We start from the raw sequence: 27,433 nt of genomic DNA on the forward strand, positions 1-27,433 counted from the left end.
TAATCAGCCTGTGTCCCATAATAATGTCTCAATATTTAATAACAGCTAATGGAAATTGAGTTGTCTGACATTTTTTCATACAAGCTTATGTGTACAGGAGTGCATGTACAAATGTCTTATTTTCTATTTATTTTGTAACAGAGGTTAATTTGCAAAAAGCAAACATGATTTCAAGAGTCAGGGTTCATCTCAGCCTCCATTGACAGCAGAGATTAAAATCTTTCTGGAACTGAACTGAAGCCTAAGTACACTATAATCTATTTATAGTCTGGTAGTCAAATCCCAAATCTGTGTGTTGCTCCGTGGAGTATATTGGCCTGGTTCTTTTTGCACACAGTTTTAGATGAGACATGGAGGTCTAAGGAATTACATCTACATGAATGGAAAATTAAGCCCACATGTCTCTCTAATATAGTCTGTTACATTTTATAAACTTTAAATGGTCTCTCTTGTAATATTTCACTATAGTATTGCTAATGTTACCCTGAACTAGGCTGCTGTCACTTGCTGAAGTGTGACATTCTTTGTAGTTACAATCCAGATTTCAACGTTGGTAAAGTAAGTTCATTACAGCAGAAAAAATGAAGTCATGTGAAAAAAAGTTTAATTATTAATTCTACAGAGCAGATTTATAATATTTTATTTCCACGTAACAAAATAGTGGTTATACTAGAATGTGTGAGAAACACCAGTATTTGTTTTCTGTGCAGGTAAGGATACATAACAAATTGTAATCTTGAGGGTCTCACTTGCCAATGTGCATTTGAAACAGCTGGTGTGACAGCTGTGGCAAGACTCATTTTTTACTTACTAAACCCATTGTGTCCTGCCTTTCAGACTCTGGTCTAGCAGATAACCCCACTTTTACATGGAGGAGGACTCTGGAACCAGGTATTTTGTGACATATACACACACCCCTACACAGTCATGGTATCACAGTCTGCCTTCAGGTGAAGACTTCCTTTAGCATTAACTGCAGCATTCAGTTGCAGATGCAAACCTAGACACTGTGAGGTAAATTGGAGGCCAGATGGAGTTTTTGTTCATAAACAAAAATTTTGGGAGTGCTGCTGAGAGGTCTCCTTTCTCTTTTTTTTATGTGGTTGCTGTGTAAAATTTAAAATTAAAGTGGTTTGTGCTTAAAAGCATAAGATTTTCCACATGATGTAAAAAAATGAACAAACAAACAAACATTTCCCTGTGATTGGTTTTTTATTTTAATATGGAATGCTGATCCAGTGTCAATGCATTAGTCCAGATAGTACAAGCCACGAAAATAACATGTCCAAACAGTTTGCTGTGACATCTGTAAGGACCCCAGACACGTCTCAGTTTTTGGTGGTATTTCACATTCTTCTCCCTTCCCTCTATGGTACAGAAGTGGATTTGGCTGGATTTTTGGAAATTTTTTTGGGGGGTGGTAGAGTGGTTTTTGTCAGTTTAATTTTGTTAGGAGGGCCTCTTTTGGTGGTCTGAGTTTTTCAGACTTTTTTGGGTTTTTTGGTCGATTGGATGGTTGGTTTTTGTTTGCTTTGTTTTGTGTGCATGTGTGTGTTTGGATTGCTTTTTGTGTTCTACTCTTCTGCTCTTTCATGTTATTTCTCCTACTAAAAGGGACCATGCCCAAGCCCAGATGCTTTCTGGTGGTGTAATATATGACAAAGCAATAAGAGGAACAGAAGGCTTGGCAGGTATTTCGGTATGGAGACAGCACAGACTGCAAGACACAAAATCTTAAGGCTTAAAAAAGACTATGCTGAGAGTTCAGAGACCATAGTGGACTTCTCTGGCCTAAGTTGAGAATTCAGTTAGATTTATAGAAGGTATATTTTTTACTTTATGAATGTTTTTTTTTCTTAAAATATGTTTTAAATATTCACTCTCAAACCTTTCTTTGCAAAAATAAAAAAAAAAGAAAAGGAAAAAGAAATCCAAGCCGAACAAATTAAAAAATTCCCCAGAAGTCCAAAGAAATATCAGCATCAGAGGTTTTTCATATCCTCCTTCTGAGACTTTGTGTAACTTCCTCCCAGGATGCTTTTTTTTGAAATTAATTGTAATAATCACATATTAAGACTGCCTGTGAACATGTCTTGGCTGTAAAAACTGGATGCAGAGCATGTGTGTCTATGAAAATACAAATGAAAAAAATGAAAAAAACCCTCATGTCTAAATATTTATGTTATTTTTCAGTTTTGGTGATGATGCATCTCCATCCCATCTTCCCCAGTGACTGTCTCAGAATGTCACTTGCCTGGGAAGAAAGGAGGAGATTGCAAAAGCATATTATCTCCAAATTATAAATTCCAAAATGAAAGGTCACATTAAATGGACTGGATGCAAGGATTGTGATTAATACCTCCCTTTTGATCAAGAAAGACTATTTTTTCTCTTAAAGTGAAATTTATCACTCTGCCCAGCACAGGAATTGTATGCCATTTGGCTTCTTTTTTGATTTGTAAGGCATGAGTGGTTCTCAGGTTGATTTTGAGAGTTGGGATGATTTTCACTCTATAATACAACTATTTATACAGCAGTAAGACTGAAGCATTTATTTGTATATGTTGCAGCTCATTGAGTTGCTATTATTACAGAAGTAGAGCTTAAATAATCTACATTTTTGCCCGGCCGGCTGGCTTATTACATATTTCAATTTTATATGCAAAGGTAACTGAAACAAATATATATTTCATTAGTATTCTAATAAACAGAAAAATCTGAGGTTTTGCCTCTTTTTTAAACCCATGTAAATCTACAGCATAAAACATGAGATTTCAGAGAAACAAAGTCCACAGCACACCACAGAAATAGCAAGGGTGCTAAGGCAAGGTTCGGTAATCTGAAGTTTCTTTCTTAGAAGTCTTTCCTAAGTGAGGGTTGACTGAGATTCACCACTCCACTGAGAATGTGCTTAAGGCCAACAGAGTGAGTTTACAGACAGCTTAGAGAAGCTGTGGGCTGCAGAGTGGTTGATGCAGAGCAGTACACCATAGGTAGCTCTATGCTTATTAATTTAAATTCAATAATAGCTTTTTAATGCCTGCATTTCTCAATGATTAGCAACAACCATTTTCCTGAAAGTCTACACTGACACTGTGCTTTAAAGTTATCCTCAAGCCAAATTGATCACCCATCCATCTTGGGCTGTCTCTGGAGTACCTTTGGCTCTAGAGTGTGATTGTCTCTCTCAAAGTGTTTTCAGGACAGGGGTAACTGGGGAGAAGGGAGTTTTGTTCGTTTTTTTAGTCAGGCATTGCTGCCTCTGTCCACAGTTACGGGGCGAAAGTAATTTTTGAGAAAAAAAATATCTCTAGGCAGGAAAATAAATAGGCTGACTGGTCCACCTCCTGTTCTAGCCTTCAGCACAGCACCCTGGGTTTCAGGGGATTTATGGAAGGTTAAAGAGGCTAATTTGTTAACAGACGGTCAGCGTGTTGCTTCCAAGGACAGCCGCATCGCTGCTCTCAAGGATGCCTGTTTCCCAGTCCCATGCTGTGTCCATTAGACCACTGTGCTCCTGACCCTTTGCTGGGAAAGGTCTCAGGGTACTGCTGGCCTGAAAGCTGATGCCAAGTCCCAACTGCGGCAGTAGCGTTCTGCTCACCTAAATTCCACCTGCAGCTGCAATTGGATACGGCATTCTTCATTTCCGAGCCTGAACTCTCGTTTCTGCCTTACCCTGCGCTGCTAAACAGCTGCTGTGCTCCCCCTCTCCCTCCCCACAGGTGGCTGCCGTTGATAATGTCTCATGTAGGATCAATCTTGGTCCCATTGAAGTGAGTGGGAATTCTGCCAGCGTGTCCCAGATCTGGCTCTGCATCCAGCTGGTAAAGCACTTGCAGCTCCTGCAGGAGAAGAGGTGCTCGGCGCAGCCTGGCTGATTAGCCACGTTCATTAGCAGAGGCGGGTGTCAGAGGGAGGGAAAGAACGAGAGAAACCCTTCAGCTTCCTTCTGACACCACAGGCTGGGGAAGAGCTTAAATGCAGCACTGCTTTGTGTGCACTCAAGGAAACAAAAGCTAATTAAGCTGAAATCTGTCATTTTCTCTGTAAGAGTTTAGCAGGGTCAGACTTCAAGACAATTAGTGATGAGTTTCAGGAAGATGCACACAAGCTCTTCTGTAGCTGCTCAGAAACATTTTCAGCACTGATTGGCTTCCTGAGCTCCCCCTGTTTCACTTTTTTTTCCACCTGTGATGCCTCCTTTCAGGCCCTTGGAATCCAGGAGGGCTGTTAACTGAGGAAATCTGTGCTTAAAGTAAGAGCAATGAGGTAAAATCCGGCCCTTCATGATCCAAATGCCAGGAAGTGTTCTGGGACGTGCTCACACACAAAGTCCATGTGCACTGTGAAAACAAGCTAGCAGGCTGTTCATAATCATTTCTATTTCTGCAGTGTAAAACACAGTCCAGGGGATACTTAGGGGTTCATATATTTTGCACCACTGCGTCCATGTAGTTAGTGTGCAGAGTAACAAGGGATAGAGTTGCAGAATGAGAGAATCTGCAGTTCCCAAGCACATTTCTGCAGGAATGCTCATCAAATACTGAACAAAAATGCACACCAGCTTAGACAGGACAATTTATGAATTGCTAATACACATTATCTCCCTCCCTGGTTTTGCTTTAAATTCTTTATAACAATTTGTAACTGAATATATAAACGGAAAAAGTTAGCAAGCAGTTTTAAGAGTTGCTAGATGAAACTGAAGTGTTGTTAGGACAGGAAATGACAAATCTTGACTCTTTGGGCAAAGTTTGATTCTTTCCCTTGCAATAAAAGTGTTAGTGGCTATCCTTCTTAACATCTTCCAGTGTTGCAAGTACATGTCATTACAATTGCATCTTCCAGTCTTAGGTGCATTTCCACATGAAGGAAGGAGCAAGCTGCTTCTTCTCTGCTTCTCTCATGGGTAGGTGGGGTTCTTAACTTTCTCCCAAGAAAATTGGCTGGTTTTTTTTTCCTTCATGAAGAAAACAACCATAAATGCTCAGTGTTTGGACTGTATCTACTAACACGTACTAGACTTGATTGTCTCTGTGGATGGATCAATGCCAAGGATTTCAAGTTGAGCACAGGTGTTGGCATGTTCAGCCCTAAAATTGTTGTTTTAGCTTTGGAAGTTGACAGCTTGGGCATACAGGAATGTTTAAAAACACTCACATGAGAGTCATTGTCATTAAGGTTTATTAGTTAAGGAAACACAATGTTTTGTTATTAAATCTAAGTAATATACATTTTGGGTGATGCTTCCATACAAGGGAAGATGGGTAGCAGAATGAAATTGTTGCTGTCCTTTAAGGAAAAGCCCTCAGATGTCAACAGCTAAGGTAAACTGCTTCATTTCCCAAAGCACAGCTGTGGGATGAAGATTTTTGAAGAAAGTTTTCCAGATTTGTAATAGAAAAGTTGAGGGAAACATGAAAAATTCTCCTTTAATGAAGAGAAGACTAGAAATTCTCTGTTTCTTAATGTGATACAAGTCAGATATCAGCAAATCATAATCATACTCTCAAGGAATGTACTTTTAATGAAGTATGTTGCATGAAAACAGGCTGTGCTGGTTTCATCTGGGGCATATTGCACCTTTCATTTCATATTATTTTTTTGTAAAAAGAAATAGTAGGAGGACAGGAACAGGCAACAATCAACCTGCATCTGCATATTGTTTTCTTTGTATCTTTCCCTTCCACCTGGTAAGTATTTTTACTTCTTGTTATATTTTTCTCTTACTTGTTCCTGAGGAGATGTCACATTCTCACATGGGGTACATTTCAATGTGCATTCCTGATTGTAGGACTTAAAACTTGTTGAAGAGGGTAACAATGTTTTCACTTAGTACTGTCTAAACTCCATTTTGTAGGGGTGCCTTTATCTCAGGAACTCATAATTCACTTGTTGCATACTTCACCTTCCCTCCTTTTCCATGTCACTAACACAGCCTGTGATGGTCCTTTTTGACAAATGAAAAGGCTCTGGAACACGAGCAGTAGGAAGCACATGCTATTTTATGCACCAATGCAACTCCATTCTGTTCCTATTAAAATAATTTTTTTCATCATGAGTGTTTTTGTCCTTTTTCTCCACACATAACACTAAAACTTCTGGGTCTTATTTTCTAGCTTTTGTTGTTTGTGATATACGTTCTGCTTTTGTTTAGACTGGAAGGGGATCTTTTTTATTCATAACAGAATGTAGGATTACATTATTGCATAGAAGTTTTTTGAAAGAGGAAACCAATACTAAGAAACTGCCAAAATTTCAGACATAATACGAGAAGCTTGTTTTATGCAATGTGCAACCAGTTGGATAAATGAAGCAACAGGAACTCAAAGACCAGGAAAGTATGTGTGGAAGGCAGCTGCATGTCTCATACTATGTTGCATTGTGTCATCCACCATGGTTTCTCAAAGATGGATCTTTTCATTGGCATAATACATTGAATCACAAATCTGAACTTTGGCTGAGGCACACATATAAATAATTACAATAGTGGGAGCAGATTTAGGAACATAGTGACAGCAATATATGTGTTAGGAAAGTTGAGAAGATTTAAGATTTAGTGTTAAGATTAAAGTTTAGTGTTCTGGACAGTGATTTGATATATGACACCTGCAGGAGAGAGAAATCCAAAATGTGGACCCTTGATCATAGCTTTTGGGGAACAATGAGAGATAATGTGTGATGCACATTTAATGACAGGTCCTAAAATACATTAGGACAAGTTAAGTCCTGAACTAGCTGAGTGACAAGGACAGTGTTGTAAGGAGTGTCATAAGCATTAGGGTTTCAAGGGTGGCAGAATGGATAAAAATTTTACACTGAAATGAAAATGATAGATTTTTTTCCTTTCTCTTGATAAAGAACTAATGGAAATGATAATGTGTTTTCTGGTTTGTATTATTTCGGGGAGAATACATCTGTGAATGTGCCAAGTGTCTGCTCAAAATAAGAAATAAGATATACAGATGTTGAGTATTTGGCCTATGTCTTTGTAGATATTGTTGCAGAAGCACATTATTTAAAAGAAAAAAATAAAAATCTTTCAAAGCCTTTTCTGAAATGCTGTTTTATAGACCATACACAAGGATCTTATTTTATTACAAAAGATATTCTATCAAAGGCTATTGGCAAAAGCCATCATTATTTGGCTTTGTCATTTGTAGCTTTACTTCCTATTGAAATATGGGATCCATCTGCTCACTGATCACAGGATAACAGCTGTCATTCCCACTTGCTTATCATAAATGATAGATCTGAAAGTACCAGAAACGTGATGGAGTACAATCCCAACCCCTGGTCAGTTTCTTAAATCATTCATAGTTATCTTAATTTAGGCCAGGCTGATATGCCTCCAGCATATTGACTGAATTCCAGCTTGACTAAATTCAGTTTGATCCACTTGAAATTTCCAAGGCATGTCTAAAATTCCCATCCTGCTTTATTTTTTTTTTGTAATAGCCTATTTGCATTGATGCTCCATTCTGGTGCTCTGTTGGTACATGTGAATCTGGCTCATGTTTTAGCTTACTGCTGTGCTGTAAGGACTGCTTTGTTTTAATCTTAAAATGAATGTGTCACAGAGTTTGAAGACACATAGCTATGAAATCTGGCTCACTAAGCACCAAATCCATCACTAAACAGCCACATGGGAGTTGGTCACAGACTAAATGAATTTGAATGTCACTAAAAAGTGTAAGTTATTTGTCTGTTGCTGTGCTGATCTGTTCTCAAATTCCAAGATGCCTGTATATAGCATTTTCTAAATAAGAAAACTTTATTTAGAGTTTGGCTTGAGAATGTGGAGTCAGCACCAAAAATTTGGTCTTTTGGACTCTGATTGGTATGAGTGATACTGTACAAAGACAGAATTCAAACTGCAAGAAAGTTTCCCAATCCCTGGTGTGATTCATAGGTTATCTGAAACTTCATCCCATAAATGATCTCGTTCAACAGCATTAACTCTCTGTCCCTCTCCACAACCACTTGTCCAACCTTTTAAATATCCTAAACTCCCAGAAGTTAAAATAGTGTTTTGAAGCTTTGAAAAGCCTTTTGGATATACCTGTCACCAGCTTTGCTCCTGATAACTGCTATCAATACTGATTTATTTGCTCTGCTTAGCCAGAACTGTTATTCAACGTTTTTTCACTCAAAAACCTTCTCTGATGAACCCACCCCTGAGGTGCCAGTGAACATTATTAATGCATGAGTGATGCAGAAATCTGCTGAGAATGGCCAAGTGCAGCTGCCTGTGGTTCTCTGTTAGCTGCACACAACCAGTGATCTCTTAAACCCCATATCAAAATTGCCTAAATCATGTGTTGAGGACAAATGACTAAAGAAATGTCCTTTTATTAATCAAAATTCCTTCCAAATTAATTGTTTGAAGTGATTTAAGAGAGCTTGCAAGATATAATACACCTGGAGCCCTTATCAGCTAAGAGGACATTCTTCTTCCACCTTAAGGCAGTATGTGTCAGCAAAGTACAGAATTATTTGTGCTACTGAGAGATTGCTGCTTGATGCATTCATTTAACACATAACCCAGAACATGGGCATGGTCATAAATTCATTTTGCTTGAAAATGGAAAAAAAAGCCCCAGAGCTGCACATCTATTCCATGTGACTTGACCAAAGAGACACTTGGACTGCATAACTTTAGAATCCCATTTTGCTGTCTGACCTGTGCTAATAGGACTCTATTAAGTCAGTTGTCTTCTCGAAATCTTTTGACCTCTCCATGATTAGTTACGAGATGATGTAAGTGGCACTGAAGAAATGGGTTATAAGTCACAATCTGACATTATTCCTCACTGAGAAGCTTCTGCATTAGAAAATAGTTCTAATGAGGCAGCTTCTCTTCCATAGCAGCATCTGAAAAGCCTTGGGTAAATTTCAGCTGGACTTAAACCCAGAGTTAGCATTGTTACTTCACAAACTGTGGATACATCCAATTTTTATTTAAAAGCGTCAAATGGAACCATGTAGCCAGAAAATTGTTTAAAAATAATTTCCTGCCAATTACTTAAAATATATGCTAACAATTTAAATTTGAGACTCTTTCTATGGAATTTTTAAATATGGTGTGTTTTATTATTTCATTGTTTTAAATGTCAAGAAGTCTAAAAATCAAACCGCTTCTGTGTTTCCTGAGATGAGTTGGGGAAGAAAATTACAAAAACTGTGCTCTCATTTGCTGATCAAAATGTATCTTACTCTGAAGCACTTTTTCAAGTGTTTGTTTATTTTCAACTAAAAGCAGTGACTTAGTATTGAACACAGAGTATTTCTATTTGCTTTGGAGTGCAAGAAAAAGAATCCAGTAGAAAGATTTGTTGATTTACATTAAGACATTGCCACAAACTGTGAATTCAGTGCTTCCAGGGAGTCTGACTTCAAAGAAAAGATTTTCAGAACCATGGCATTAAAAAATTGCTAGCATGATCATGGGGATTTGACAGAAATACTTTCCTTTTTCTTATTTCCAGCTAGGAAAACATGGCTAAGCATCATTCCAACTCTTTGTGGAAACAGATGGTTTGTGGTAGCAAAAGACTATTTCAGACTGAAATATGCTCACTTTTTTTCCTTATCATTCTTATCATTTTTGCCAACTGTCCTTCATTATAGTAATTTGTGTGCATATTTTCTATGGAGTCTTCTTTCAAAAACATAACCCAGACCTTTAACATTTTCTGTGCTTCTGTGCTGAATCAAATCAAACCTGGGTCAGCAAAGGAAAGATGCTTGTATTTTCTGTGTGTGCATTTTGCCACCCTGTTCATATCATTTTAGAAATCTAGTTAAATCCACACAGGCTGGTTTCATTTGTGCATTTAACCTCTGCAAAGGTAAGACCAATAAAGATTATATCCAACTGTCACTGTGTTAGATCAAAATCTCAGGCTAAACATATGGTACAGAAAGGTTTGGGTATATAACCCTTGAATCTGGATTTGTGGCGTAGAATTTCTGCTCTTACTTGGTAAAAGATGTGACTGTCAACAGTGCAATTTTCTCAGCTTATGTAGCTGTGAGTCTGGCATGGTGGTATATCAGTACATATTATAAATAGAAAAAGACCAGGCTTTAGTGTGTACTCTTTCCAACTGTCCACCAGTAACAGTGAATAATTTAGTAATTAGACATGTCTTTAGCCAATATAGAACAATTTCACTAATTCCTACTATCCTTGCATGATAAATGGTGACTGACAGAAGAAGTTTTGTTGTTTGTTTTTTATAGGATAGAATGGAATTGTAAAGTGCATTTCTAATGAGTTCCTTTCACTAAACCCCTCAACTTCTGGAGATGAAGAACAATGTCAGGATGAGGGGCTAATCAATTTAGCATAGCAATTCCTGTGAGAATAAAAATATCCCTTGAGTTAGTTAGAAATGTAATTTTAAAAATAAATCCTTAAATGACAGTTTTAAATTTATTTAAATATCCTCCTTTCTACTGCTTTCTTTACCAAAATCCACCACTGTGGCTATAATGACAATGAAAAAGAAAAAAACTAAGAAACAGATCAGGTAAAAGCATGGAAGCAAAAGAAAGACAAAAATATTTTTTGAATAAGGTTTTTTTTTTGTTGTTGTTTCCTATGCTGGATTTCACCCTGGATTTCTTCTCTCTAGTAAGTTTCTTGAGTGGGGAGGAATTGAGGGGCAGAGAAAGTACTTGAACTCAGCAAGGTACTCAGAAATTCAGCATTTCAGAGAAAAAAAATGGAAAATTCTGATTTCCAAAAGGGATAAAATTTAACATTCATTATATTTATGTGTCATAATAAATGCCAAATCTTTCCATTACTGATATATGTATGGCTTTTGAGGCTGATTTTTATAACAAGGGAAAGCTTCTTAGTTGAGGATAGTTAATCTCACTCACAGATTTTTTTATAGATCACAGGCAGGGTTTTTTTCATAATTCATGTTATTAATGTAGATTCCATCTTCCACAGTGAACTTATACTAAGCTGAGTAACTATTTAGATAACCCTCAAAGGCAATATTTTCCTGCAGACATTTGACTATTGTGGAATGAATCATTAAAGCAATTTACTATAGCAAAAAAGAAAAAAATAAAGACTATTTTTGAAAGAGAAGAAGTTTTCATTCCCATGCTGTTTCAGAATTTATTTGCCTATTATGATTCCATAATAACTTAACTGGTCCCATTCCATTCCTGATTCATCCAATAACTTCTTTGAAAGTTGGAAAGCTAATTGCAAAAGTGATTATTTATAATATCTGAGTGCTTTATTCAGGGGGCCCATTAAAAGCATAAACACTGGGGACAGAGAAAGGTTACAACTGTTTTAATGAAAAGAAACATATGAAAGTTTTATACAAATATCACTCCTAGACTTTCCCAGATTTTAAATAAAAACTTCTAATGAAAGTCATGTTTTCCTTCAGAGTATCCAGTACGTTCTATTCTAACCAAACCTGATTATTTTACTCCCAATACAGCTATTCCACTTTGCTTGACAGTGTTGTTGTCAAGATTTTCTTGTGGTATTCCCAAAATCAAATGTTTTCTTAAAGTCATGACATTAAGTGAAGTAGTGAGAATTTCAGCTTGTACTTATAAAAAAAAAGAAGGGCCTCAAAATACACTACTTCATCTTCAAGTGATTTTTGTTTGGTTTGTGGTTTGGCCTTCTGTTTTTAAAGAATCATACCACTAGTAAATCAATGTGGTGACTGTCTGAGATCAGCATATTTTACATTTGCACTGTTACCAATCTGCTTTTAGATGAATATGGCACCTCTGAGGGCCAGCAGGACAAGTGACATTCTACACCATCTGCTGTTCCCTTGGACAGACTGGATCATCCAGAAGTATTTTATTTATCACAGCCACAATTCATCTGTGAAATGATGAACTGTTTAAAAATGATGGGTTTTACTTTCATATGTTTCACTTTTTTCATGGTGTTTGAAAAACCAAACCAAACCAACCCTTGGCTTCTCATGCCAATTGTTCACAAAGAGATAGGCAACATTTTTGGTTAGTTTTTTGTTGTTAAAATGTGATATTTTGTTAAGACAGAAAAGCCTTGCTATTCAGTTTCAAACTATTTCAGTTTTAGTTTCACAAAAGATGATTTTGGATGGAAAGAGAAAAGAAAGCAGAGGTCTGTTAAACCCTCCTTTCTTCCTGCATGTTGGTCTTATGTGTTAATGCACAATGACACTGAGGAGGGATGAGACCTCAGTTTAATCCATCATCAACTGACAGATTTTGCATGCGTGCAGAGCCAAAAAGATGATTTGGAAATCTGAATATTTCATATTCTGCCCCCTATGTGCACATTCAGTTCAGACTAACATTTGAAATCACCCTCTGGGACAAGGTCATAAAGATTTAATTTCCAAAGTGTTGTTGTCATACAACAGCTTCTGTGAGCATTGTTTTCCTTTCCAATGTAGAATAAACTGTTGTGAACAATATCATGAGAGGCAATTCCCATCTCCCATATAGACCCAATCCTGAATATTTCCTACCCCCACTGGAACCAATTGTATTTTGGGGTATTCCGTGACTCTAAGGTATTTTTATAGTGAATTAATATTTTCCTAATAGATCCAAATATGCTAGTGCAGTTTATTACATATTTTCTTCAATTTAACTAGTACTCTAATTTTTATATCACTTGCTGTTCTAACCCATGGCATTTTTCTCTTCTTTCTTTTGCTTCCCAGCCTTTGGACAATACTTGCGACATTGTATGAGCCAGTCATTATTGTATTTTGCAGTGCTAGGTCTCTGCTGTGTCAATAGACAGAAGTGAGGGGCATGTGAAGACTGTGAGGGAATAGAAACTTCTGTGGATGACTTTGGGAGGACAAGGGCATTGCCTGAGGACAAAGACAAGGACACCCTTGAAATTGTGAGGCAAGCCATCCTTTCAGTATATCTAAGTGTTTTATGCTACATCCCTCAGGCTACATCTGAGAAATAGTCACGACTATGGCACGTAATGCCAGTATGATGTGAACAGGAATCCACATCTGGAATGTAGATGGCCTCCTGCAGAGTTAGGTAGCCCAGACATCTGTATCAGGATACATCCTGGAGCAAAAACAGACCCTTACATAGGGAACAGTCAATGTCTTGACCTTGGAAACATTCATTATGGTTGGAGAGGGATTTTTTTTTAGACAGCGTGTTCTTACCAACCCTAATTTTTCAGTTGATGGGTAGGCCAGGGGATAGATTGTGTTTGATGTGGGGAGGAGGAAGCCATGGCAAAACTCTCCAGTGAGCTCCTCCTGGGAGACCAGAAATGAATTGCATGTGAGCCATGTTAGTTACTCAATGAATAATTGGAAGGGCTTCAGATACAACAGCGATGAGAGCACTGTAAGAACCCATGGAGAGTGCAATCATGATGGTAACAAAAGATGGGGGGTGTTCAGCTTCAGAGCAACATGCCAGGAACATGATATAAGATGTTAAACTGGCTAAAATATCAACAGATCAAACTGAGCGAGGCTGAGACATAATGTCATCCTTCAAACTGCAGATTTGGGACTGAATTTACACTTAACAGTTTGAGACTCTTCCCACTGAAGTCTGTGGCAAGCTGCCAGCTGACCTCAGTGGGAACAGGCTTAGGCCAGAAGCTACTGTGCGAGCAGAATTCACAAATGAATCGATGCATTAGAAATAAAAGTCACGGTTTGCATGCCAGAGAAAAGAGAGAAGGGCAGGGAGAACCCCACAAGGGATAAAGGACAACATACAATCCAGGGTGGAGAGTCAGTGGCACCAGGTAGTTGCAGAAGATAAAGTAATAAAAGATGGACTAGAGAAAGAGAGTGAAACCAGCTTCAACATCCACCTGTAAGAGAAGGTTCAGGTTCTGCAGCCAGTCAAGGGGCACAGCAAAGGTGTTCTGGCTCCTGACAGTGGGAATGTGGTGCTGTGTGGGAATCCAAAAAATCAGAGTTTTGAGAAAGCTGCAAAAGGCAGGCCTCAGAGACAGCTGTGATTACAGCTAAGCAGTAGCCATAAAATAAGTCAGCAAAAAAATTATGCAAGAAGTAGAAAAGTAAGGACAAATAGAACAATGGTCTGTGAGTTAATGCTTGTCTAGAATAACTCCCTAAGCTGCAGAAAAGTATATATAGTGAGATATTAGGAAGTTCTAGGCTTAATAATGGAGCTCTGTGCATTGTGTTTTAAATCTTACAAGCAGGTGTTGTATTTGAAATAAGCAAGCACTGTTTTAAGAGAAGGTACTTGTGCTTATAGTGGTTGGATATGTCAATATGCTTTTGCTTTGTGTGATTGGTCAAAAAACTTTCATAAAGTGAGTTGTAACAGTAAGTTCTTGGTCTGCTGCCTGGGATGTGAGCTGATGGCATCTCCCCATTGTCATAACCATGTAATGAGATTGATGCTGGAAAATAAAACAGCTCAAGGCACGTTCCACAGCAGTCCTGTCCCTTTTGTGATTTGTACATCACCCCTGGTCGGTGATAGTGCTGGATCAGCACTATCCTGCAGAGGAGAGATTCAATGGAATACTGAAACCAATTCTACTTATTTCTATTAGTGTGGGCATGATTGGGAATTAAAAATATGCTGATTTGGTAGGGAACTCTTTAAATTTGTGGACACTGAGTAACCACAGTGCAGAATCAGATGCAAATTCTGAATAAAAGACCTCCCTATCTGAAAGGAAGGATAGAGCAATGCAGGTTTGAAAGCAACTATAATACTAAAGGAAACACTGGTATAAAAACAAAGGAATAAATCTATTTTTTTCAAGAAGAAGTGCTAATGTAAAATAGAGCTGCTTCACTGATGTCAGCTAATGCTGTGACCTGCACTTGGGGGAAATCAGCAATGATAGATACAACCTCAATGCTCTGACCAAACAGCAAATGACATGTAATGTGATTTGATTGAACAGTTTAAATTGAAATGTCACATTACCAACAACCTATGCTTCTCTGAGTGAATGCATTAGGAAATTGTCACAATGGATCTGCCTTGGAGCACGGCACAACAAATGGAAATCACCACAAATGGAAATTGCCAAGGACACTGCCATTGTTGTCACTAATTCCAGACATTAGCTTCTTGACTTTGATGTGTGTTTGAGCTCTTCAGCCTATTAGCTTCCATTTCCTACAAGTGCCCAAGCATTCCTAACAGCAGCTTTTCATGGAAATCTCCCTGGTATGTGCAGTCACTGGAGCATGGATCCCCCATCACTGGAGCATGTAATGGGGGTGCTGGTGCTAGTGGTGATCCACACTGTCCCTGCTGGGACACCAGGATGGCACAAGGTCACCAGCTCTGGCAGCATGACTGTGACAGCTCTATTTACTCCACTCTGGGGGCCAGAGTCTTTGGTCTGGGTCTCCTCTTTCATCAGAAGTGGGCTAGAACAGAATTTTGCCTACATAGAAACCACATGTTCCTAGTGAGCTGTATTTTTATTAGCAACCAAAATTACTAGTTGATTGTGTTGTTACTTTTGAACTTTGCTTTAGAAGCAAGTTTGTCAGCATTTTTGGTTCAGAAGATTGAAAAAATATGGTGACTTCAAAATAAAAGCAATTAGTTCATAAAGAATGCCTAATTTCTAAGGTATATGCTTACCTAAGGTAAGCACATGTACATTACCCTAAGGTAGGACATATATATTGACCTCACTTTGGTTAACATATATATCTGAAATGAAATGTGTCAGTGAAACTTGACAAATGAAAATGACAAATCAACTTGACTTGAAAAATAAAAGCTTTTCTTTCAAACCAATGTTTTTATGTTTTTAATGCTTAACTTTCAATGCTAGCTCTTTTTTCATTACTTAGGACAGCACAAATCTGTAATATGCTTTAATTAGAAAGTATTTTCAATTATTTTCTATCTGAATCTAGGTGTGACAAGCAATAGCAGAATTCTCATTAACAGAGTTTGTTCTATAGAGGTGAACTGAACTCTACAGGCTTCAAATTCGTGACTATTTGGCTTCCATGGACTGAATGGTCTTTTTTGCCCTTTATCAGTTTTTGTGGGCAAATAGGGGGGAAAAACAGCAAAAAAAAAAGAAAAAGCATAATTGGCTCTTCTACATTGTGGATGAGCTAATATCACTTGAAACTGAGGCACATTTCTATAGTTATTGGAATAGTAAATCTGTCCTTATAAATCTGAATACAGAAACGTGATGGACATCTATAAGAACAGCAGATAACAAGATGAAGGATCAGAGGCTTAACCAATTGCTCCCTGATGTCAAACTGAGAACCAGCAGAAATAATCATTTTGGCATCAGACAGGAAAAGTCAAAGGTCAGGATTTAATGTCATCACAGAAGGATTCTTCAAATAAGCCAAGCAGGTGCTTACTAAAGCATGATTATTTGTTGTGTTTAGGGATTCAGAGAAAAGCATGTTGTGAATGGGAATGCAAGGTCTCTGTGTAAAAACAGGGAGGCCTGTCTTATCTGTAAAATCTTTCCCACAGTTTTTACTTGAACAGTTCCACAGAAAGTAGGTGAGTAGGCTTCTCATCTTCCCTCCTTTTCTTGTCCTCAGCTATTAAGGTCTGCATTTAAAGGATTTCCCTTTTTACAGTGAAATAAAACCAGTGTCCTACTTCTCAGAAAGCTGGATGTGCTGTTGAACAGGAAGTGCAAAACTGCTCATGTTCCAGCTTGTCAGATCAGAAACAATGTCTCAGTTTTGTTCCAGCACAGAACACCAAATGTGACTCCAATTGCCAAGGATGTTCTGCTGTGGAGCACCAGCAAAACTCTTGGCTGCACTGGTATCTTCCAACACAAGAAGGTGCCTGTTTGTGCAGTCCTGCTTCTTATCAGTGCCAAGCTGAATGGAATCTTGGATGAAGTTCTTGGATGTACAGATCTGTGCTTTGGATGCTGGTTTCCACAGAACCTCAGAATCTCAGTTGTTAACTCATGGACAAATAGTCACCTTTATAAAGTCCTCTAAGTACCCAGATTCTATTGATAGTTGAAATATGAGCTTGCTACATCTGCTTAATTCAAAAAACTGCTATCATACATTCCTCAGCAGCTCCTAAGGTATTTGTCTGTCAGAACTACTGGGAGAAATGGAACAGAAGGGAGGAAATGAACAGTTCAAGTAATACAATTTACCTGTGTCTGATATCAGTCCTCTTTCTGGCTTTTGAATAAAAATAAAGCAGTGCTAGAGACATGCCATTGCTTGAGGGTTAGGGGTAATGAGAAAGCAGATCTAGCTCAGGTTAAAAATGGTTGGAGTATTAAGCATCAAATCTGGTACAGAAACAATGTTGTTCAGTGATGAAACTTTGAATTTGAATTACTTGCGGAGTTATCCCTCATTCCACAGGGTGCTTAGGAGGGAGGGGTGGGATCGGAGTAACCTCAGACCTGCTTCTGCAGGACAAGATAAACTTTTGAGGTCAGACTAAAAAGCTTTGCTCAAGCTGTTGATTGTATCTTCAGAGTTCACTTGATTCCCTTCCCCAGCCTTAGAACACAAATTAATGTGTATATATATAATCAGCTGGAGGTTTCAGAGGTTGAATGTTTTGCCAAGTCTTGGGGAATGCCTCAAGTTCACTGTTCTTCAAACTTTAATGCCATCAGAACCAATAAAAAAAATTCCCTGTGCATATTATAGGAGCAAAATACATGCTCAAGGATAGCTCAACATGGAGTGCATTGAAAGCCAAGAGAATAAGGCAGAAAATGACTATAGACACAGCAATTAGAAAGATAAAGAGTGAGACTGCTACAGGTATCATTGATGATGCCATCAACCTTGTCCTCAAACTTTGTATGAATTGATCTATAAACTTTTAGATCCTTGAGAAGGTCTTTCTGATTTCTTAGATGCTCATATCATTTCCACGTGGAGCCCATCCTTAAGAATATACAAGTTTTCCATTTCTATCTTTCAAAAAAATTTGTTTCCTTATTTTTGCTTCATCATTCTGCCCTCCCTCCCCATCCCCCCTCTCTAGCTTAGAGTATAATTAGTACATGCTGCAAACCAAGGGATGAATCTCCAGAAGGACTTTAACACCTGCTGCTTCTGTTGACACTGGCTGGAGGGTTTAAATGTTCTGCTAATAAAGTTCCTAATGGTTTCTAAATTATCAAGTAGAGTAGCAGTTTCCCATTTGAAGTTAGCAAGGAAGTTTCCTGATCCCTTTCCATAGCTTTCTGTGTTGGCTGTTTAAGACACCCAAGCTGGAGCTGATGGATTCCATGGCATGAAATGAGTCATTGGGGTGAGGAATATAATAGCAGAGGAACTATTTTAACAGAATAGATCAAAAATCCATCTTATCCAGCATCTTGTCTCAATTCAGAATACTTCAGAAGGTGTTAAACCCACTTAGTGCATGTGATATTATGTGATATTATACAACAGGCGATATTTCTTCCTTACCCCATCTGGTGATCAATTTATACCCTGAGGCTTATGGACTGAATTCAAATTGGAACTATTCAATACTTTCATTTTCAAGATCCAGAAAGGGTACATTTCTAAATGCTGCCACATCTGACTGCCAGACACAGCAAGTCTGTAGTTTCAAGCAAATATCCTGTAGCATTTTGTTTAAAAAAAAACAAAACCAAAACCAAACCCAAAAAAACAAAAAGTAATCAAAATCAAAATACAAGCAGGCAAATAAAAAGAAAACATACCACCAAAAAATCCAGCCTCAAAGCAAAAATAAGATCATGGAGGAAAATAATCTAATAACCTTTTAATCAAAAAATTGTAACAGTTTCTTCAATTATATTTGAAAAAAAAAAACAAAACAAAACAAAAAATTGCAACTACTCTAAAATACACTTTTGTTTGAGTAATTCCAGGATTAACTTCCAATCATTTCAAGCTGAAGTTCTGAATCATGTTCTTTTCACTAATGTTGTGACACTGTGAAATTACGCATGTTTCCACTACTTGAAAGAAGAATAAAGGTTGAATGTCAATGAAGTTGTTCTACTTACTGAGTGGAATCAGCACATTAAAAGGTTTTTTTTTTTCCCCCTCATGATTCTATGGCCAAAAGTTCATCAAACTGTTGTAGCCGAGGGTGCAACCTGCTCTAAGCTCTTCCTTCCTTTGTTCTTTGTTGCTGAGAGCTTCAAAGGAGTGGAAGGATGATTGTGATACAGTTCCATTCAATTCTGTACGTGGTTCCCAGGTCCCAGCACCACTTTTGATGCTCATTAGTTTATCCAGAAGGATGTGTTCCCAAGCTGCACTTTACTCTTCATTTTTACAAGTTACTGCAAATGCTTGTCCAAAGAGTGGGCTCTAAACAGGCGTCCCAACCCACAGGAAATTCTGACATTTTGACGTTTGTTTTCCTTCTGAATTGTTACATCAATATATCAAACAGTTTGAAACTTTATGTCAAACAAACTGCTGAAATATTTCTGTCCTGTCATTATTAAAATGTTTTAAGGTAGATTGTGTTTTAAAGGTTATTTAACCAAATAAAGCAAGCATTCTGATGTGATCCTCAAAAAAAAAAAAAAGTTGATAAAAATGTCATGTTCCTATGAAATTTTCAAGCTCATTTAATCAACATTTTTGCTGGAAAACTGTTTCTTCAGGAAAATAATAATGTCTACCTCTTCTGTAGCTGATCACTCTAGTATTGGACTGTCAAACTATGGTGAAAAAGAGTAAATTTACATTCCTATTGTCATGGATATTATTATTAAGATACAGATCACTTGAAATGATAAATTAATCATAAATCTGGATAGTCATTTTAAGTAATATAGGCAGGACTTGATTGTTCTTGCTTAACTGTTTTATAAAGTAGCAATGTTGCTGATATCCAGTGTGCTTTGCAACTAAAAAGCATTCTGCATTTATCTGAATTGTTGAAATGTTAGTCCAAATTCCACTGAAAAAGAAACTATGCCAAAACATAAAGCCTTTCAGCTAGTTTCAGAAGGTGTTTTTCATGACTTTTCTTCAAGTGACATATGAAAATTTACTTATTTTTAAGACTTCTATTCTGTGTGGTGTAATGCATTTGCCTCATCCCATTACAACCTCCATGGCATCACCAGAAATCAGGAAAGTATGAAAAGATGAGATTTGTTCTCAAGCCCTACAGCTAGGTTTTAATCAACATGTAAAAAGCATATGTGGTCCCTCTGCAATGAAAAGAAGAATGACACAAATGGGAGATCTTTGCCCTCCAGAACTAAGTACCATGAAGGTGGGTGTTAAAAGAGGCAGAATATTCAGGAGCAGTCAGCACAGGGCTAACACAACTTCTGCTGAAAGCAAAGCAAGCAGGTTTGACCATAATCTCTTGTGTCCTGTCCAAATAGCGAAGTGTCAAAACTGAAAAACATGATCTGCATGTCTCCGTATTTCCCCGAGTAAAGTTTATCTTTACATTCTAGCAGTAATTTAGAACAAGCCTTCTAAAATTGCAGTGCAATTTCTTGAAGGGGAATAAGTTACAGATGATGTGTTACATGCTGGAGTATTCCCACGTGGGGTTAAATGATACCCTCCATGGCACCCACTCATGCCACGAGCAGTTGTTGTTATCTCAAAAACACAGCCTGCTTGCCAGCAGGCATTCCTGGTCATTCAAGTATGGGCAAAATTGAACACCACAGAGAGGGCACATGCTTTGATTTATGTCTGAGATACTCTAATACTCCATTACTCACACACTTTAATGGCAAAACGCTGCATGAGCACATGTGTTGGAGGACGGAACTCATTTACTGCACAGTCCAAAGGGGAAGCATCAGGTTTTCTGGGCTGATATTTAGTACCTGAACAATGTAAAATCTTGTGTCAAAGCCAAGGAGCTGGAATGATTGTCAACTGGTGTCATTTTGCTCTGGCTTTCAGGCCCTTTCTGTAATAGATATATTTTGTGCAGGATACACTTGATACTGCAGACATGTCACCTCTGTTAAGTTAAATACAATCCAGGAGATAAGGCAGAAAGCCTAGGAGTTTTGGCCAGCCTTGAAATCAAATGTTTAGCTAAAAGTCTTCCTTTTTTTTTTTTAATTTGTAAAGGTTGAAAGTCAAACAGCTGACACATTCCTGGGGACTGCTGAGTCAGTTGGAATGTTACTGAATTATGTTCTTGAGTCTAGTGAATTAGAAAATGTGGATTAATGGCACCCTAAGATCTTCAAAGACTGATTTACAGCTAACAGTTTATAGCTGTATCTGCTGATTCAGCTCAAAGAAAGTTTCCTGGTTTGAGTCAGAGTAAAATATTTAAATATGCATTTTAAATTAATTCAATTTAGAGTCTATTGCTTCCCTGTGACTATAAACTTGCCAGATAGGACCTTTAAATTATAAAGCTAAAGGGAGATCAGGTCTAATCCCTTTGCTGTCCTAGTGTCTGAAGTTGTTCATTAAGTTTTTACTAGTCTGAAGTTGGGTGCTCAAATCTGCAACTTAAATATTTTTAATAATATTCTGCCCATAGTATATTTTTATATGATATATCTGTACTATACCATAGAGCACATTAAAAAAAATTAAAAAGTAAGCTCAATCATTTCTGGAGAAGATATTTGATGCTTAACATGAATTATTGGCTCTTATAAAATCTTAAAGATTGCTGTATTCACTTGCTTTCTGAAACTTCTCTGGACACAACAAAGCTTTAGGTATATATAGCTTCTAACTGAACCAGCAGTATTTCAGCAGCTAGAAAAAATCATGGAACAAAGGCAGAGAAAAATGAGATTAAATTTACCATAAATCCAATTGTGAATCAAAGACAAAAGCAGAGTTAATAAAGTGTTGGAGACAAAATCCATGAAATAAGGAGAGTTTACACCACTTCAAAATCTGACCCTGCATCTATTTCATTAAATAGTACACAGTTTGCACCAATGGTTCTACATTACAATCACATTTTTCTTCCTATCTAATTTGCTATTATGATTAATTCCTAGGGCTTCAGTTATTAAGTATTTATTAAACATAAATAGATCTTAAGTGAACTCCAGGAAGGGACTGCTGAAACTCACTTTTAGTGTAATGAAGTGATATTTTCTTGCTTGCATGCTTTCCAGAGTTATTTCACTTTATCAAATAGTTTGAATATTTATCTGTCTGTCTATGTATCTATCTATCATCTGTCTATCTATCTAATCTGAATGAGGGTTCATTACATGATGCTTAGTCTTTTCATTTCTGAAATAAATAAGAAGGAAAGAAGAGGAAGGAAAAGAGAAAGCACAACATTACAGTGGTCATTCAGGCTTCCTACTAGATTACTTAGAAGTAAATATACAAACTAAGCCTGCTTTATGCTTTAAATACCCATTAAAAGTATCATAACTTCCAAAATAGTCATACAATTCTTTTTTCAATACACAGGAAGTGTGGGGAAAGACAATGGAATAGGTGAGAGAGAACTGCAGAGAAAGACTGAGACAGAGTTCTTACTTTTTAATAAGCCTCACAAATCACTTAATATCCTTTAAACAATGGTCACACCTTGGACTCCTGTCGAGCCCCCTCCCCACTGATATTGCCAGTGCGACACCTCTTATCCCGTTATTAACCCCACATTTTACGATCTGTGAGTCAGGGAGGCACAATTGCTTCACAGGCCATAACCACACCACCTGCCCAAGCACGTGAAAACCAAGATATCCGAGTGCAGAGCAGGACATGTGCTGCCTGCATGGGGATCCCAGCGTGCTGGAACAGGCAGCAGAGCAGGAACGGCCCCAGCTGCTCAAGTGGTGCTCACTTGTGGTCAGCTGGCACAGGCCTGGGCAGAAGAGAGAGCAACTCCCAACAGTTCCAACAGTTGCAAATTATCTAAAGGGAATAGGGGTGTGAATTTGTTATGTGATCATGTAATGGAAGAGCCTCTCATGATACAAGCCACAGGGTCAGGGTTGCAAATACTAAGCCCAAATCCCTGTTTCATGGAGCAGTGCTGTAGCTTTTCACTCAGTAAAAATAAACTGTGAAAGTTCAAATGAGTCCTCTTATTTAAAGTTCAGGTGAGATAGCTTCAATATCCTGAATATTCTAGCCACCAACCAGTTCTGTAAAGAAATATGTTCCAGCTTTGAATTTGTCCATCCCACCTCTCCTCTCTCAGATACTTCAGAAACTCCAGCTGTTGCTGAGATGTTGAATGAATATTCTTGCTAGAAGACAAGTTATAGGGAATAGCTTCTTGACAGCCATACATTGGAAAGAACCTATCTGCTTTTTTTTTTTTCGTTAGTATTAGTGTCTTCTGAAACAGCATCATAGTTCTCTTATACAAGATAATTTTAAATAGTGTTGTGAATGTGAGGCACACTTGTGTCCATATTCCTATTTTTAGACACAAGTTTTGATGAAGGGACAGAGAATGGGGGCAGAAAAGCTGAACAAGCACTACCATTGGTGTTTGTGTTGTGCAGAAATGCAAGCCCCCTGCTCCAGCCATGGTTTATAATGGTGTAACTGGTGAGACAAGCCTGTGCTAATGTGTGAAGCAGGAGAAAGCTGGACTCTGCTCTGTATATCCCTGAGAAATGAGTCTGAGAGCAGGGATTGGTGCTTCCTGCTGGCAGTGCAGCCTGCACCAGGAACAACAGCCTGAAGACAGAGGAGTGACCTTGTATCACCCTTCATCTGGAACGAGAGGCAGCCTGGCACCGACCTTGCAATCTGAGAGCTTGTTTCCCCCATGCAACTGTTCCAGCAATTCTGCTCATAAGCTGCTGTGTGCTGCCTGCTCTCAGCATGGATCCTTCCTTACCTGTCCCTATTCTGCCCAGAATGCCCAATGCCAAACTGTATAATGCAGAAATTTTAAAGTCATTCTTTCTTGTGGATGAAACCAGGATGATTTTTAATAGAATCACGGTTTAGTTGATGTCATTTCCTGGTTTAGAAATTACAAACATGTGAAGAAGACAAAGGTTTTCCAGAAGTAATGTTTTGAATGGTTTTCAGTGGAAAACTAATGCTCTGTAACCAGCAAAACAGTTTATTTAGTTTCTGTCTTTTTGAGAATCCCTTACCTGACTTCAATTACTAAAACACTCTGAAGGAAATCCTGGTCTTTCCTAAAGCTGTTAGCAGCCGTCCCCTGGATTCCTCCAGGGCCAGGATTCCACACTCTTCCTCACATTCTTACTTTGGCCTCTGAGCTTTGTAGCTGAGAAATTCATAACTGAATTGCTCATCTCAGCCCAGAGGGCATGGCTGCTGACCCCACTTTTACACAGCTGGTGTGCAATACAAGGACATTTCCGGAAATTTCATCTGCCAGGAGGTGCTTTCTGCCACACTATCTATCACCTTAACAACTGCAGGGGAGTGAGTACATAATGTGCTTGACATTAGCACCTGTTTTTATAACACTCCAGTTAAATACCAGAGGCCAAGACTACTGGGTTTTATTCAAAATACTGCTTTACCCTCAAAACCAGACTGTTTCCTGGATGCTGGAGAAGGAAATGACTCTCAAAGAGAGTCAGCCTCTTTAATCTACTGGTGTGATTGCTTGTGAAAAACTACTGATTGCACATAGAAGTTGAAATTAGTCGTGTTTAAATGTCACTGATTGGAATACATGATTCTGTAAACCTAGATGAAGGAAAGATTGACAAAATATTCTAATCAGGAAAGCAGAGCATTACATTAACTTAATATTCTAATGTACTTTATGAATTATACAACAGATAATTAATTCAACTCTAAACCAAATCAGTGGTGACAGACAGTGGATTTTTTTAGTTCTTTAGTGTCTACTTAGAAGTCTGTGTGGCAATGGTAAAATCCTTGTTCAATTCTTCACATTAGATATCTAAACCAGCTAATTACTTAAGTAAAAAACAAACAAACTACCTTATTTTCACCAAGCAGTGGAGGCAGCACCCTCCACTCACTATCTCAGAGCAGTCAGACGAGGACAGGCTGTCTACTGTCTTCATCTCTAACCAGAAAGAGGAGTGATCATAATGTGGTTCTATTGTTCACTTACAAATTGCCCTGCAAAGTCCACCATGTCCATCCCAAGCACATGCTTTTGTTGTCATACCTTATATTTAATGTTCTGGTAACTTTACCACAATCCTAGGGAAATTTTTACGGTGACAAATAACCTTAGTGTTTGTACTGTATCCTAGTGTCTAGTCTTTGTGTTGTGGCATTCATGTACTTGCCTTATAAATAGAATACCTTAATTTAAAGCTCTGATTGCATTGATAATTATGGATCATAGTAACACATAGGTTTTTCAGTTATTAAGTCAGATAGGCCTTGCATTCCTAATGATGTTTCAGTATCAAATTGCATTGAAAGAACCTTCACCACTCCATAACTGTCCTGCAAGCAAAAGTTTGATACATCTATGCTAGTGAGGTTTTTTATGTGTTATGTCCTTCCCATCATTAAATAACAGAAATATAACAAAGTCAGCTTCCTGCCCATAGTTTAATTTCTTTTTTAAATGTTAGCCTTACACTCTCTTTTGCATATCTAGCATTCATGCATTATAGAGCAGAAAAAGATTAGATAGAAATCTAATCTTTTTGTTTAATTATTAATTTGTTTAATTTGTTCCTTACTAAAACATGTGACATGAGTGATAGGGCACTAGCCCCAGGATTTTTATGAATAGTCCAACTACCCCTTGTCCCCACTGACAAATGTCTCTGAATTCACAGCCATTGATGGTTGTCTGTTTGTCTACATAGGCTGTCATGTTTGGTTTTTTAAATTTCCTTCATATTTTTCAAGTCAAATGCAATACTAGGGAGCTACCATATCTCTACAGGTGAAAACAAATGTGTAATTTTGGTGTCACAGATTAATAAAACTGATATAAGATGACCCTCTTCTTTGTCTGGCCAGGTTCACCCAGTCTTGTGATTAAATATCACAGAGAATTAAACTGTCAGGGATTCAGCAGAAAGGATATGATTTGTTGCCTCTTCATTGTTTCACATAATTCTTACGATGACTATTGGCTTAAATACAGGTGTTTGTGGTTATCAATCACCTTGGAAAATAAACCTCCAGGCCAGTTTTCACTGGTTTGTTGATAGGGTGAGCACATCTGCCTGCAGCCACCAGTTAGCAAGCAGATGTAATTCAGAAGAAACAGTTGCTATTGTCTATGTTGGAGCATTAAAATTACAAGCATTTGCACTGTTGGAAAGGTTTATGGGCAGAGGAGAGAGGTTCAGCAAATTATTTTCCAGGGAAAACACTTTAATGATATTTTTAATAATTCTGGGGTTTTCCCCTAAGGTTATAACACATTATTTTGTGTTTCAGAGGTCTCAGAGACCTGTAATCCTGTAAACCCAGAAAGTTTTACAGTACCTTAGATATGGAACAATAGTGGAGAGAATAGCAAGTTGCTACCTGAGACAGGGAAACTTGATTTCTGCTTCTGGAGCAGAGGACTACCTATAAGTCAGGGAGCAGGGACCAAAGTTCAGGTCTCCACTTTGCCCAATAACTGTCCAATCACTCTTGTTCACTGGGTCATGAATCTTTTATTAAGGAGTGGAATAAAGTCAATATTTTCACCTGAAACACAGTTTCACTATTCTTATCTGGGTCAGTGAGAGGTGTGGATTCGAAATTAATAATTTTTGAGAGAAGATGAGCTTTGAGCACAGGTTTTCTGATTCCCCTCTGAATTACCTGGACAGGAAGATGATGTATAGAAGCGATTACATCGTGCTTTGAGAAACTGACAACTTGGGTGTCCAGCCCCAGGAGACAAATCCAAACTCTGAATTCTGACTGAACTTTATGATGAACTTCACCATGAACATAGAATATGAACCTCCTTAGGAGGCTCTGGTGGTCTCTTTCTAAATGTCTCTTACTGTCTCTTTTGGTTGGTGATCTCTGGTGGCTTTTGCACTTACCTTGAGGAGCACTGTACACAGAACTCGAAGATCTACCCAAAATCTTGCCACAGACTGCATCATGGGCACACACTTAGAAGTAGTATTGCACCAATAAATGCAGTGATCTGAAGTTAAGCATTGTATCAGCACATGTAGAATTGCATAGCTCCTTTGCAGATTCAGATTTTAACTTAATTTCTCAATTTTAACATTGATTTCAGTGGAGACAGGCAGCTCCAGGGGACAGTGACCTCATCCCATTATAGCTGTGCTATGCCAGAGTCACTTCCTTAAGGAAATTCTTCCTGTTTAAACCAGGCTTCTTTCTGTTAATATATTTTTGGTTGTTTCCATTATTGTTATTCCTATTGTTGTTATCATTTTTGATATTTTTTAAGATTACCACTGAAAGGAAAAATCAATTTCTGTTGACTAGAGCAGCATAAGTGATCAGTTTAGACTAAATACCTAATTTTCAGTAGGTGGGAGCAGTTAAGTGGATCCTTCATGATTTACTTTCCCATCTGTAAATTC

This window comes from Molothrus ater, chromosome 5, assembly GCF_012460135.2.
Source record: "Molothrus ater isolate BHLD 08-10-18 breed brown headed cowbird chromosome 5, BPBGC_Mater_1.1, whole genome shotgun sequence".
NCBI lineage: Eukaryota > Metazoa > Chordata > Aves > Passeriformes > Icteridae > Molothrus > Molothrus ater.